The 15,913-nt window shown below is 38.3% G+C and overlaps 1 protein-coding gene and 1 pseudogene across 3 annotated transcripts in view; one reads left to right on the forward strand and one right to left on the reverse strand.

Moving 5' to 3' along the window:
- Nucleotides 1-15,913, reverse strand: part of GRM5 (glutamate metabotropic receptor 5) — a 447,694-nt gene that overhangs the window by 178,448 nt on the left and 253,333 nt on the right. The gene's annotated exons all lie outside the window — the stretch shown is intronic.
- Nucleotides 6,413-7,182, forward strand: LOC119043579 (vesicle transport protein USE1-like; annotated as a pseudogene).

Here is a 15,913-nt window from a genome sequence, read left to right on the forward strand (position 1 = left end):
AGGTTGGACAAAGGACAATAAAGTTGTATCTACCCCTATGGGCTTCTTGTAATATCTGTAGTTTCTCGTCTCCTGGTTCTTTGTTTTCATCAGTGAGAAGTAGAATGGATCGAATAATAATAGTCAAAATAGTAATACAACAATAATTACAATACAATAATATAATATCTAACATTTAGGAGCACTTAAAATGTGGTGGATAACTAACTTTAAAGTTCTTACTAACTTTATATGCATCATCTCATTAACCTTTCCAATAACCCAATGCACCTGCCAGTCCATTCAGGCTGCTATAATAAAACACCATAGGCTGGGTGGCTTAAACAACAAACATGTATTTCTCACAGTTGGAAGTATGGACAGCCCAACACCAAGGTTCCAGCAGATTTTTTATTGAGTGAGGAGCTGCTTCCTGTTTTTCAGAGAGATGCCTTCTTATATCCTCACATAGCTTCTCCTTGGTGTATGCATTCTGACATCTATTTTTAGAAGGGCACTAACCCTATAATAAGGGCCTCACTTTCATGATCTAGTTTAATATTAGTTATGTCTTGAAGGCCTCACCTCCAAATACCAACATTTCAGGGATTTAGGGCTTCAAAATATGGATTTGGAGGGGACACAAGCATTTGGTCCACAGTAATACCCATTTTAAAGAAACCGGTGGTAAAGGAAGTTAGGAACCGTGCCCCACATCACATGATAACTGACAGGGCCCGACTTTAAGTCCAGAACTTATTCTTTACTGAGCCTTCCTTTATACACAGAGCATCAGTGACTGTCTTCTCTACATAGACCATCAGACAGAGGACAGGGGCCACTGCATAGTTCAGTCTCAAAGAATTTCAAAGATGCTTGTGGCAGAAAAAAGAAGCCTAGTACATAAAGGAACTGAACATTCTGAAAAGTATTTTATCATCTCTGAAACTGTTGGAGAGATTTAATGGACCTAACAGAAAAAGTGAATGAGTGACTCCACCTGACTCTTTTGCTTTTTTTCCATTCTTTCACTTATTTAGTCCTTAACTAAGGCCTGAAACTAGTCTACTTGCCAACTTCTGCACTTAAGTGATGGTGGGAATGCAAAAGTAAAAAAGACAGACACGGCCCATTGAAGTCATGGGACTTCTTTCTTCTCATCTCCATGCTTTTTCTGTTCTCTCTTAACCACGTTTTTCCAAGGAGGAAACTGATTTGACATAGTTGAGGAGGCCTGACCTACCCTGGGTTGGAGGGATGTGTATGTGGTTTCATTTCCATTTGCAGAAAGCCCTTCCTCTCTTTCTCCCCTTATTTTGTAATTTCATCTTTATGTATTAATTTTTCTTCCCATTTCTAGCACTGGCATAAACTAATTACCAAATATATTATGTCCAAGAGGTACCCAACTATTAAGTATATAAGAAATTATATGTATATATTCTAGGGAAGACACATAACACAATTACACCCACATCCTAAAAGAAGCTGAATTTCTGGGGCTCATGGTCCAGCATGGAGGTTGGATGAGATCGGCAGTGGTTCTCTGTCTGGTTTGAACATTAGAATCACCTGGGGATCATTGAAGACACATCAGCACTTGAACTTCACTCCTAGACTCTTACTTATTTAACCAAGTGTGGGGTCTGGGGAGTGTTATTTTGTAAAATCTCCCCAGGGCATTTTAATGGTAGCTAGAATGGAGAGCCTTGGAGCTGGATTACTTTTCAGGCCCCTTATATAGCTTTAACATTCAGTCACCTCTAAATGTAACCTTTATAAAATAGATGATGAAAGTATTAATGTGTCGAAGACTCAAATTTCATCTCCACACCCCTAACTTGGTTAACTCGCTCTTGTGGTGAGGATGTCACCTCAATGCAATGAAGGTTCTGACAGCGAGTTAGGTGATATTGCCTAAATGTTTCCTAACAGAGCGGTGGCATTATTCTCCTTCCTCGCCGCCACTCCTCATCTACTGCGTAGCCTTTCTCTGTGCCTCTTGTTAATCTCATCTCCAATCCATCTTCCATGCACTTGCAAAAAATGATTCCTTTTTAAAGAGTCCAATCTGATTATGTTACTCCCCTTTAATAACTGCTATGTCCCTCAGGGTCAAGTACAATCTGGTTATATCACACATGAAACTGATTTTCATTCTCGACTTAAGATATTCACATGCATAGACCCTACATATTTCAGTCTAATTAAACTAACAATAACCCATCTTTTATAGCATTTACTATTCATCACTGACTTGTGAAAGGTTTTTACATATATTAATTAATTGAAGCCTTATAACAATCCTGTGAGTTAGATACCATTTACTCCATTTTCCCCATAAAGGAACCAAGATTCTGAGAGGTTCAGTAACTTCCTAAATACACAGAGCTAGATTTCACAGACTTGGAATTCAAAAGCTAACACTTTGACCCCAAATCCTGTGCTTTTTGAACACTGTGTTATTACCTCCCTCACATATCTCATCTGGGTTTATTTGTTGCATTTTTTAATCCTCACCTGAAGATATGTTTATTGATTTGAGAGAGAGAGAGGAAGAAACATTAGTCAATAGTCTCCTGCATGTGCCCCAACCAACCTGCACGCAACCCTTTGTGTATGGGGATGGCGCTTCAGCCAACTGAACAACATGGCCAGGGCTATTTGTTCCATTTTTAATGCTCATCTTTTGCCATGTCCTCAAATATTGATTAGCATTTATGATCCTTTAAGATTCAATAGAAATGTTAACTCTCCTAGAAGAAGTTTCTAAGCCTTCAAGCTTCTTCACTCTACATTTGGTGCCTTTTACTATCCAAACACCTTGTTTTTGACTTCTTCACTGTGGCACTTACTGTACTATAATAATTTTCTTTTTATGCATCTTCATCAAAGTGGAATGAATCTAATCTGTGAGATTCTTGAGGTCAGGGAATGTGTGTTTTATTTTTGTACTGCTATCACCCACTACAGTGGAGACTGAAGTCCCTAATGTGGAGTGTTCTTTTTTGGTTGAGCAAGCTTACACTATGATATCCAGCCTGGGAAGTTTTTGAGAGTGAGATGAGTCACTATTAATGGTTGCCCAGGGTTAACAGACCTGGATATAAGGGACATAAACCTGGATGTATGGTCTCCTTATTTTTAAAACTGCTTCCTCAGGCAATTTCCTCCACACTTTAATATCTAATTCCCTCAGAAGAATTCATAAATTGATCTGCCTTTTGGTAAGTTCTTTATTTGGCCTGTAGAATTGTACAAATTCTCCAAGATATGGATGCTTATAATTTTACAATATCTATAATTTTGCTTATAGCTTAGTTTAAGTAAAAATTAGTAGATGGCCTCTCATCAAAAGAGATGATATTTAGTTAGTGGTGGCAAGTCACTGGCATTATTAAGGGAAAGCTCATGAAGTTGGTAATTGTATAGTAAATAAATAATTGACTAACATGAAACTTAGATTGCAATGTTTGAGTGTTAATGCAATGGAACCGTTTCTTGGTCTTGCTTGACAGCATCCAAGGACTAATCCTCCCATTTCTCTGTATACTGCCTTTTTAAGTCCTTCAAGGGGAACCCTAGTGGATAATCTGATTGATTACATTAGTCTTAACAAGATGATCACTTGTGCTTGACTATCTGGGATTGACTCAAGTGCTGGTATTCATTGGCTGTGCGATCTTGGGGACATTATTTAATGTGCTTCAGTTTCCTCATCTGTAGACTATTAGTAGTACCTACATCACACCGTTATGTTAATATCTAAAAATATTTAAGTCAAGGCCTGGCATGTAGTAGGTTATACACAAGTTAGATAAATAAACGGGCAGCATCACTGCATGTAAAGACTGTGCATGTGTGTGAGGCTCTTTTCCTTTCCCATCACATGAGGGGGTATTCCTTAGCTGAACCAACCAACTAGCCCACCCCCAACCACTCTATCTCCCATACGTATGACATCTACCCACATCTTTCCTTCTGCATCTGGCTGAGAATGTTGGCTGATACTTCATATTTTTGTACCATGAGGCCTCCAGTGGGTAATACAAGTGTGAGGTTTTGATTCAAGCTTAGGAATAAGGACCTTTAGGTCTCGAGCATCAGCTATGTATCAGCAGTTCTATTAGCCATGGCCAAGGTAATAGAACAGGGTCCTTTCCTTCTTTGTGTATAGGTTTTTCAAGATCCTTGGGAGAGGAAGGACATATGGCAATATGGGACTTGAACATTCTTTGTCCATTGAAACAACCTCCATATAGTAGCATTGAAACTGCACTCCTTTACTGAACTGATACGAGCAATCTGAAGAACATCAAGTGGTGGTAGATCAAGGCAGGAAAAATAGCCTAACTGGTTGCTATTGCTTGCAAACATGTTGAGCAAAGGGTATGTGTGTGTGTGTGTGTGTGTGTGTGTGTGTGTGTTTTGGTATGATCCAAAAGACTACATGAGAAATGGAATAACTTTGTCAGCATGTTATTTAATGCTTTCTCTTTGTATCATTCTCTTGCAGGCAGCTCACATTTGGGGAGATACTATGATGAGGGGAGCCAAAGAAACATGGTATAAAAACTAAAGGCTTTGAGATATAAATGCTGGATTGGAATCGTCTCTCTGCCACTTAACATGTGACCTTTCAAATCATTTTCCTTTTTGAGTTTGTTTTAATCTGTAAACATGTTAGTCCATCTCCACCACAGGGATTTAGTGACCATAACATTAGACAATGTGTGTAAAAGATCCTTCCACACAGTCTCACACATTGAAGATGTTCAGGGTTGAGTAAATAATTTACTTTTCCTAAAGTTTTTTAAAGGCTTATAATGAGAAAATCTCTTGTTACTCCATTTCAGGAGTGATAAAGACTGGCTTTTTTGTTCTATTGTGGGTCACATGTGGACAATTTAAAAACATCACCTAGTCCCCACCCTCAAAATCTCATTTGGTTATTAAAAAACCAAAAGCATTTATCAAGATCCTGATATGAACCAGGTACTATGGGAGGAACTCAGTTATGGAAATGCATGACAGAACACTTGCTCTCAAAAGGTCTAATGAGAGAGATGCATAAACAGAAAATCATGATACCATATTTTATCATTTCTAGTTTCCACATTTTTTCTTGTTTTCACATTTCTGTGAGACATATCTTACATCTGATGACATCCTGCACATGATGAAAATGGTAAGTACTATTTTAGGAAAAAGTCTAGAGTGCTCTGGGGAGGACAGGAGAGACTAGATGTCAGAAAAAGCTTCCCAGAGAAGAGGTGCTTAGTGATCTCTCCATGAATGGACCAAGGGAGGAGGAAGGTAGCAAGGGAGGGAGTGGCGTGTGCGAAGACCCAACAGATAAGCAATTGTGTGCACGAGGGCCCTGTGCAACATTCTGGGTATTGATAGCATAGAGATGGGGAGAGGCAGGGCCATGGATAAAGTGGTGATGGGCCACAAAGCCAAAGGTTAAATAGAGGTCAGGTCATGTAGAGTCAGGTTAAGTGATCTGGACTTTATCTGATGAGTAATAAGGGAGCCTTTAAGCAGGGCCTGGCAGGCCTGACCTTGCAACATTGACAGATTCCCCTGGACTAATTGCATGGAAGAAAGTAGGCTATGACAGTGAGGACCAGAACATGGAAGGGATACAGAATCCAAACCCAGCTGTCTGGACTGAAGTAACCAAGGGAAGTCTCTGGAGAGGAGGCCATCTCAGTGTCAGAGCAAATTGGTCAGAGCAGAAACCAGTGAGCTCTGGCATGAACCTGTGGCACTGGGTGGCTGGGATATTTTCCTGAAGTCTCCCTAAGTAAATAGGAACTGTGTTTCCATGATCATTTCTAGGCAAACATGCATTCCTGGCATCATCTCCATGTGCCCCAGGGGCGAATTTAGCTGGGTTTTGAATGTGCAAATGCTCCATTATAGCTGTGTGTCTGCATATCTTTGTCTTCACAAACACACACTGAACAAATGGAATCTGTTCTCAATAGGCAACAACTGTGTAATGGGGTTGGCACAGAAATCAAGTAACAGCTCTGTTGCTTACAAAGTAGCCTCTTCCAGCTTCTTGCTAAAGGTCCCTTTGGTTCTCTCTCCCCCATACACAAGAGGGAAAGGCTGCATAGTTACATTCACAACTGCAATTGTTTCAGATTAAACTGCCCCGGGAGCTGAATTATCTCAGCTAATGTTTCTCAGTAGTCCTGTGGCACTCTGCAATCGAGTGCTTTCAAACAATAGGTGTTATTCCTTTATCTGTTGCAAAATAAGGCACTTGCAAAGGTGCAGTCATGTTCACTACAGAAAGTGTTGCTTTGTCGGGTTTCATAAAAATGGTGGGTAGGAAGAACATACTAGAAAAAAATAGAAATAGAAACTAAATAGGAAACAAAAAAGGTTTGGAAAAGAATGCTTTCTGGGGCAAAGGGGCATGGTACTGCTGGTTGGTGATGGCTTTGTTGAGGCTGACGCCAAACCTGGTGTGGAGAGATGGCAGCAGAAAAGTGTGACAGAGTGGCATTCGGAGAAAGACCTGGGAGTCCTCAAGGACATGTCGCAGACCCCGAAAGCCCAGGCAAGCAAACAGGCCTCTGAGGTGCTCAGTGAATATTCCCACAAGGCTGACTTACTTTTGAAGTAAGTAATTACTTTCTGAAGTAATTGCTGACCTCCTCCTCAGAGACCAGCTGCACCACCCACAGGCAGGGAGCAGGTATTGCCACCAAGACGGTACATCTGCAGTTGCTGGCGTGGTACACCAGTGAGACATGGAGTGAGCTGCTAGGCATGGGCTCTGCTGAGGAGCCCAAATTGGGTGTGAGGAAGAGAACTGGGGTGGTAGGGTCCAGGCCAGGGGATGAGGACCAGTTGGCAGCCAAGCTAGACCTTGTCCTAACAGCAACACCAGAACCTCCAGGAGACACTGGCAGAAGAAAAGCAAGGCCTGGCCCAGAGCCTTACCACCAACACACTGGCTGCCCAGAATGCCACTACAAAGGACAATCAGACCCTGTTGCACTCATCAAGATGCCTGACTAGAACCTAAAGAAGCTGGAGATAGAATCAGAGCAGGAGGAGCTGCACACACAAAAATCAGTCTACTGGCTGGTCTGAGCCATGCTTATCATTGCCTGCTTCATTTTCATCGGCATGATCCACTTCACCCCTATATGCCCAGACACAAATAAAAACCTGGCCTGAAAAAAAAGGGGGGAAGACTAGTTTCCAGAATAGCCTCACAAAAGCGTCTTTATTTATTTCTAGGGCCTGAGAGAACCTTGTTGAGCTGGTGACAATTTTGCCTGGCCCCAACTTGCAAGCCAGAGCCCAAAAAAGCAGTGATAGTAGGACATGGATTTCCACCAAACAGGGATTAACTTATGGCTCTGCCACTTACCACTTGTGGCTTCTTAGACAAGTCATTAAAGTTTTGCAGAACTCATATTCCTCACCTCATAGAATAAGTGTGGATGAAAATAGAACATGCCTTTCAAAATATAATGAGCTATTCAATGCTAAAGGATCACAATTTGATAGACAATTGAAGCAAATTCTTTCTTTGGCTCCTAGTTTCATTTATTAATTCCAAAATATATCATTGAACCCTATTACATACCAGGTACATTTGTGTAAGTATATGTGAGTGTATGTGAGTGTATAATTCATGTTACAGAAGCACTGAAAATTGAGGTAGCAAAGTTATACTATTAAGGGTGAATTGGGGCCAGGGGTGCTGATTATTTAGTGCGCTAGAACCTCAGTGTTATTTGTGTCATGGGGAAACAGATGGGACACTTAGATTAGGAATAATTAGGAAACTTTAAGGAAGGTTAACAAAGGCACTGTTTATGAAGGTGTAGCAGGATGTGGGGAAGTCATTAAGGATTGAATACGCATATCCTAGTAACATGGGGCCTAGTTACCATCCCCAAAGCAAAAGAGCAAAGGGTGGAGGGAGCAGTGACCTCACACAGACCCGGGGACACAGAGAGTTGAGGAAACAGGGCCTGCTAGGGAAAGCAGGCATCCAGTGCAAAGTGAGCCAACAGAGAGGGTGGCTGCTGGAGAAAAAACATTCTGACCTCACTTCCCTTCCTCCCTCTGACTTCCGGCCGGTGCCTCCCACTGGTGAAATCCTCCTGCATCCAAAAGCAAAACGGCCTACTGATGCAAGGGAGAGAGGAGAGGTGACTGTAGATCTGGAGTGGTGAGCAGAAGAGACATTCTCTCTCTAAACGAAGGTGTCTTTATTCCGACAATGGAAGCTGCCAGCCTCATAGCCCCCATGGTACTCATGCCGCCATGGACTCCTCTAGTTCACAGGCTTTGAATTCTATTGGCCCAAGTTCATAGCCTGGACATATCACATGTTAGCTATATGACCATGATCAAGTTATTTAATCTTTCAAGTTCCTTATCTATAGAGTGGGAATAATAATACCCACTCTACAGATAAGGAATAATAAAATTTTTGATTAGGACTATTGAAAGGATTACGTAAAATAGTGCATTTAGAATAGTGTCTGAGAAATAGCAGGAGTTAAAAAATGTTTAATTTTTTCATTCTTATTGACATTTGAAAGAATAAAGAATCAAAGTTTAAAGACTTTTCAAAAAAAATCACACAACTAGTCAGTGTCAGAACTGAGGGAAAGAGATTCACGACAACACATGAACTCTAAGAATAGTAGCCTACACTTCTCCTCATTGACCCCATCCTACAAGACTGTTTATTTCTTGAGGGAAATTATTATATGATATTTATTTTGCATCCAGGAACCCTCATAGTACACAATTTTTGCTAAGTGTTTGATGAATGAGTATATAAAGCACAGTGTCAGAAGGTACAGAATCATTATGGGGAAAGAGCTTCCCTTGTAAGCCTAAAATCCTTATCTCTGTCCTATGTAAATAATTCTTTAAATAACAAAGTGTAATGTGGCTTCTTCAAGAAGGTACTTAGATTTAGTAATAAGTTGTAAGTGATTGATTATCATATGACTACTCTGAGGCCCTCTGGTTGAAATATTTGTGCCACCACTTCTGAAGCTCTCCCCTCCCAATCACATGTATATACTGGAAGTAGAGATAATCTATGGCTTGTAGGAACTCATTAGAGCCAATATTCTCTGCAGGCTGTGATTTTGTTATTGTTTGGTAGAAGAATGATGCTTTGTTCAATGTATCTTTCAATAAGATGCTTATAGTGGTTTTGGCACTGAGCATTGGGGTTTCCCTGGGAAAATGAAGGTTGAAAATACGTAACCTGAAGTGTGATCTCAATGTCTTGCTTGCATGGGAGGAAACGCAGAGCTCTTAAAAAACAGCACACATAATTTAGTCATTTTAGGGTTAGAATGATCTTAAATCCTGTTCGTTGTTTGATGTCAATAAATCCATAAGGAAAATAGACTAAGAGTCAAGAGCCCTATCATAGATACTTGGTTGGACAGGGTATAAAATCAAATTAACTTGCTTTGTCATCATATTAGGTATGCCATTCAAACCAGATATAATTTTATCTGTGCTGCGAATGAGATGGAACAATGCAAAACCCAAAATTTGCTATCTTTGTATTTACAAAAATTTGAACTTTGCAGATTGTTCTTTCTGTTTGGTGCCTTTGGTATTCATTGTAGTTTGCTTCTTCCATTTGGCCAAGTTTTGCAATTATGTTTGAGTATTGAAGGGCCCTAGCATAGAAAGAGGAATGTTTGACTTCCATTCTCTTCTAGATTTGGACAGATCTTAGCAGATTATACCAAAATTTGGAAACACAGTTTGCAATTGCATTCCAGAAAGCATGATGCCATAGTGTACCTATGATTCACTTTGAACATTTAGTCCAAACAATAAATAGTACTAAGTATGTACTCAGAGCCAGGTGCTATGTTAGCTAAGTGACTTCTAAATATGTTAATAAAAATGTCCTCTTTCCTAGAGGAGTTCATGGTTTATGACTGTGGAGCAGCAATTAAGAGTAAGAGCTTTGGGTATGCAACCTGATCCTCGCTTTCCAAGCCCCGGTTTTTGCCATGTGTAAAATAGGGCTCATAATTATATCTACCATTTAAGAATGCTGTGAAGATGAAACAGGTTGATAATTGTAAAGCTTTCATCACAGGGTCTTTCACATAGTAAGTGATCAGCTAATGATGGCTACTTTGATTTTTATTAGGAAAGGCACGTACAGAAACAGATCTTACTGTGACATGTGCTACAAAGTGACAGAAAAGAAGTCATGTGGTTAGCCAGAGAATCAGTATGCATCTTTTACACTATCCTGAGGCACAGATACTTTTTCTGCTATAATATCAGAGCCATGGATGTGATGTTATAAATGTTCAATGGCAGGAAGAAGAATAATCTTTCCCTTCAGTGGGAAGTATGCAACTTCATCTCTGCAGGCCTGGGCAACTTGGCTCAAGCATTCAGGGTCATGTTTGGAGACTTAGATTCATTTGGGGGCCTAAGTGGTTAAAATGCTACAGGAGAAAAATACTTCCGATTACTCATAAAAATCCTCCATATTGTTGATTGCTCTCCATGAAACTTAAGGAATAAATTTTTTTTCTTCCAATTGAAAATGGCACACTTTAAAAAGATAATACAGGAACAAGATTGACACTGTGAAATTTTAGATTTATAAAATTTATGAGCTATAATTAATTTATCAAATATTGTAGACAGGTGAATTTTTTTGTATAAAGAACATGGATTTTAGCTACTTTGATATAGACTTCAGGGTTTTGTTTTGTAGTTTCTGTTAACTAGTGAAGGAGTGGCCTAGAGAATAAATTTTGGAGAAATATGGACGATAGAAAGGTACTGCGGGCTGCACGGGGACTGTGGAAGGTTTTCTAAAGGTGTAGGCTATGAGCTGGGTTTTAAGGGATGGTGAGGACAATGGTGGGTGAAAAAGAAGGGGTAAGAGTGTTTCTCAAAGCATTTGAAGGGTATGCCTAAAGGTGGGCATTCATGGAGGTGCCAGGGTGGGGAGTGTCAGCTCTCAGGTCAGCTTCAAAATATAACATCAACATCTCTGTCTTTAGGAGTAATATTCACTCTTGATAAGGATAGAGGGAAATTATTTTGATGGACACATTGTGGGAAGCAGTGACAGAAATTTAAAGCATGTCCTGTGGTTCACCAATATGGCCATATAGCATTGCATAGCCTGGCTATGGTTCCTTCTTTGAGGCATAGTTGCAACGTGATTAGTATCTAGTTAGTAATGAATTTGTCTTTGTTGTTTGCAAGTTCATCTATAGCCATTTCATTAAGCTCTAAACCTTGTGAAATGGAGGTTTATGCACATAAGAATGAATGTGGGTACATGCTTCCTGTTGATGCACATTGAGTGCATCTACTGTATAGCTGTGTCTGAAACTATGTAAAAAGGTGTGAGTACTTGCTTCTCCCTGGGACCAATTCAAGATGGAAAATTCTGAGGCTGCAGATTCCACAAATTCTACATGGAAGAAAAAGCCTACATGAAGGCCAAAGGACTCCTTCAGAAACTAGCTTTTATCTGAATTTCCTTCAGAATGACAAGAATTTTTTTGAAAGGAGACGTTTGGGGAAATTTTTTTTGTTTGTGTATAGCACTTGAAGAAAATTAAAGGTGGGAAAGATAATTAACATTTATGGAATGTTTGCAAATATACCAGGCCTTTATGTACATTTCATCTCCATAGCAACAACCATCTGAACAAGCAGAATTATGCATCACAAATTAAAAGCATCATGAGAGTGGTCATGCTGTCTGTTTTGTCGAACAAATGCTTAAAATAGCGCCTGCCACATACTAGATGCTCAATTAATACTTGTGAAATAAAAATGAACTGGGTCGACTCTTGCAACTTGAAGAATTGGTAGTAAAGAACAATTAAGTGTATTTCTCAGGACTGCTAAGCCACCATGGGGTAGGTGTTATGCACATAGAAAAATTTGAATGCAGGTTTATCTGACTGCAAGATAGTATCATAATATTTCTCCATGATGGCATTTTTCATGAAAGGAAAATAACTATACAATTCTCAGTAAAGTGAATGTTACTAATTTAGAATTAGAATTCATCTAGAAAACAGACAGAGCTGCTGATTTGCCCTTGATTATTCTACAATTGAATCCTCTCCTGATGCGGAGTTTTTACATGAATATTTGTAAGCTGCCTTAAATCCTTTTGATACAAGGATGAATAAGTATAAATACACAAATAGGCAATGCTGAGAATATTTGAGAATATTCCGGTTTCACTTTCATTTCAACAGGTATTACTTACTAAGTGCTAACTCGATTTCTGGGATTAAGATATAATTGAGAAAATATACAATTCCTGCCTGAATTAACTCCCAAATTTAATTTAGGTGGGAAGAGTAATCAAATTAGTGATTACTAAACCTGTTTGTGTATCAAGGTAACCCATGGAGTTAGTTAAAAGTACAAAATTAGACTATTAGAGGTTAGGACTGAATTTAAAATTTTTTTAATAAGTAGCCCCAGATAATTCTGATTACAGCTATATCTGAATCACCAATTCAAAAGAACCTATGCACCCCAATGTTCATAGCTGCGTTATGTACAATAGCCAAGTGCTGGAAACAGCCTAAATACCCATGAGTAAATGAGTAGATGAAAAAATTATGATACATTTACACAACAGAATACTATGTAGCAGAAAGAGAGAAGGAGCTCCCTTTGTGAGAGCATGAATGGAACCGGAGAGCATTATGCTGAGTGAAACTAGCCAGGTAGTGAAAGACAAATACTATATGATCTCACCTGTAAGTGGAACCTAATCAACAAAACAAACAAATGAGCAGAATAGAACCAGAAACATCGAAATAAAGAACAAAGTGACAGTGACCAGAGGAAAGGGGGGAGGAAGATAATGGAAAAAGAAGGGGAAGGGGCAAGTCAAGGAATATGAGTAGAGGATTCATGGGCATAGACAATGTGGGGACTGACTTTGGGAGTTGGGGGAAATGGGGCAGGGGAGAGCAATAAGGGAAAAATGGGACAACTGTAACTGAATAAGAAAAGAACCGGGAAGTAAAGGGAAGGGAAGGAAAAGAAAAGAAAAAGGGAAGGAAAAGAAAGAAAAGACAACACTGAATTAGATGCACACTAAGATCCCTTCTAGCTTTAGGATTCTATGATTTCCTATCATTTTAAAGGTTTCTTACAAAACTAGTGTGGACAAAAAAAGGTGGATATTTCTGTCAGCAGAGCACTGTTTGAGAGAGAACATTAGAGCAAAAGGGATGAGAGCTGCTGTAAGGAGAGTTTGTTCTGGAAAGTCATGGGCAACTTGGGCCAAGCATCCATCCAAATCCCGAGTGGCTGAGGCCAACAGTAGATACCCTAAACTGTTTATTTAGGTTTGACTACCTTGATTATAAAAATTAAGTAAGTCCAATTGCCTATATTTCAAATCTTTATTACATAGAAAAATAGTAAATCATCATGTATCTGTGCCTTATCAGCAAAACTACACAATGCAGCTGTTTTCTTCAGAGGAAAGAAACTCAATTGAATATAAGCCCGGAACAATGAAATACATAGGAAAAAGCATAGGTACTAAACTTATTGACCTTGGTCTCAGAGGTTTTTGTAAACTTGACCCCCAAGGCAAGGGAAGCAAAAGCAAAAACAACTAAGTAGGACTTACCAAACTGAGAATGTTTCTGCCCAACAGAAGAAACCATCAACACAACAAAAGGATAACCAACCGAATGGGAGAAGATACTTGCAAACGGTAGGGTGCTAATATAAAAAACATGTGAAAATGCATACAACTAAACAACAGCAAAGCAAACAATCCAGTTAAAAAAGGTAAAGAACCTAAACAAACACCTTCCCCAAGAAGACACAGCGATGGCCAACAGTTACATGAAAAGATGCTCTTCTTCCCTACCTGTTAGGTAAATGCTAATCAAAAGTCATTTCATGTTTTGGTCTGAATGCTCCTGGTTTGAAAAAATGTCTTTTTGGTGTATGAACAATACATTTTTCCTAAAAACTGAAAAAAAAGGCCTTGTGTGAAACAAGCTACTTAAATAGCATCTAGTTCTCTTTACCGCAACCCCCCCCGCCCACAATTTTAGTGGCTACTGAAGGCTATATGCTAATAAAAATCATCTGCTAGTTTTTGTGTATGTTAAGATTACTTTATAAACACTGAAACATCAGGGATGTAGTTGTTTATGTTTGATTACACATAATAATACATAATAATTATATTCATTAATAATTATAGTAGTTAACATTTATTTAATGTTTAATATCTCTAGGTCCTATGCTTTGAAAGTTTGCACACTTTATTTAATTTTTATAATATACTATAAAATATATTCATTTTTCATATTTATTTTACTCATGAAAAATTGACGTTTATGGAAACTGAATTACCTTGAGACCTCCAGCTGGCAAGTTCAGGCCAAGAACTCATTCTGTTTGATTCCTCAGCCCATATTTTCAGGCGCACACCAAATTAGTTTTAAGTAACTAAAATAGATCTTTCCCTACACTAGATTATTATTCTCTGGTCATTAAATTATGTTTTTGAAGAATATTTAAAGAGATGGTAAAAGGTCCATTGTATAGTATTTATGAAACTCAATAAAATATATATATATATACATGTAGAAAAATGCTTGAAGAAAATACATAAAAATGTTAACATTTTTTGCTGGGTGGTTGAATAACAGATATATTTTTGTCTTCTTCCCATTACTTCCCTGTGCTTTCCATATTTTATATAGTAACTATTTATAGTTAGAAAGATATGAGTAATTATATGTTATTAATTAAAATAGACTATTAATATATTAGAAAGATTATAAGGAAATTCATCAAAATATTTAGAAGGCTTTTAGTTAGACAAAAGAGCTATGAACATGCAATAGTATTATTCTTCTACTTATAATTTCTAAAGACTCCACATAGAAAAAAAATTTAGAAATCCAAATGCCTTAGTTGCCAGACAAGATTCTTATAATCTAGCCATTGACTATTTTCCCAGATTTATAATCCATCCCCTATCTTTCAAGACCTACTATCTAGAACTTTCTGTGAGGTCTATTCTACACTCTGATTTATCATCCACTTGAAGGTGCCATATTCATTCATAATTTGATGGCTACATATGTGGTTCCATTTGTCTAGAATGTAACTTTTTTGAGGACAGAGGTCATGTCCTCAAAAAACATGTTTCTTAACACTAGTATTCAATTAACCTTACACAGTAAGCCTTCACATATTTGTTGTATAAATAAATAGTCTTCTTTTACCTATTTGTCCCTACATTTTTAGCATGACCAAGTGGTTCCATCCAGGCTTCAGAGACAATAATGTGAAAGAGTGGTATGTTGCGTACACATTTCCTATATGCATTTTCGTTTGAAAGTTCTACAGAGGAAATGTATTCATTGTATACTATTATGTAACTTAAAATATAAAGACAGGAAATATTATTAAAATTTCCTCTGAAAGAGAAGACAAGGTTAGCTGTTATTATTAGCCATTATCATCTTTTGATTCTCTGTTTAAATATCAGCTCCTTTATAAGCCTTCTTGTATTCTCTTTAGGCTTATTCTGTCTCTGTGTCCCTAATTTCCATTTTGCTTTTTATATCTCTATATTTATGAATTTCACTGCATTGCAATTATTTATTTATGACTGTTTTCCCTGCTAGGATGTGAGGAAGAGTGCAAGGTCTATTACTTCACTTTATACTGTAAAGACTTAACTCAGTATACATTCCATAATGACTAAACTTGCACATGACTCCTTTCTCAAATACCTCACAGACTGCAAAAGACCTCAGTGGGAAGGCAACATCTTGTACTTAGGAGACAAAATTCTTCATCTGCTTCCCATTGTTATTCTAGTGTCCTTCACTTGAATAGAAGCAGAGGCATAAATACA

Source organism: Artibeus jamaicensis, unplaced genomic scaffold (genome assembly GCF_021234435.1).
Source record: "Artibeus jamaicensis isolate MK-2021 breed Jamaican fruit bat unplaced genomic scaffold, CSHL_Jam_final contig_64, whole genome shotgun sequence".
Classification (NCBI taxonomy): Eukaryota; Metazoa; Chordata; class Mammalia; order Chiroptera; family Phyllostomidae; genus Artibeus; species Artibeus jamaicensis.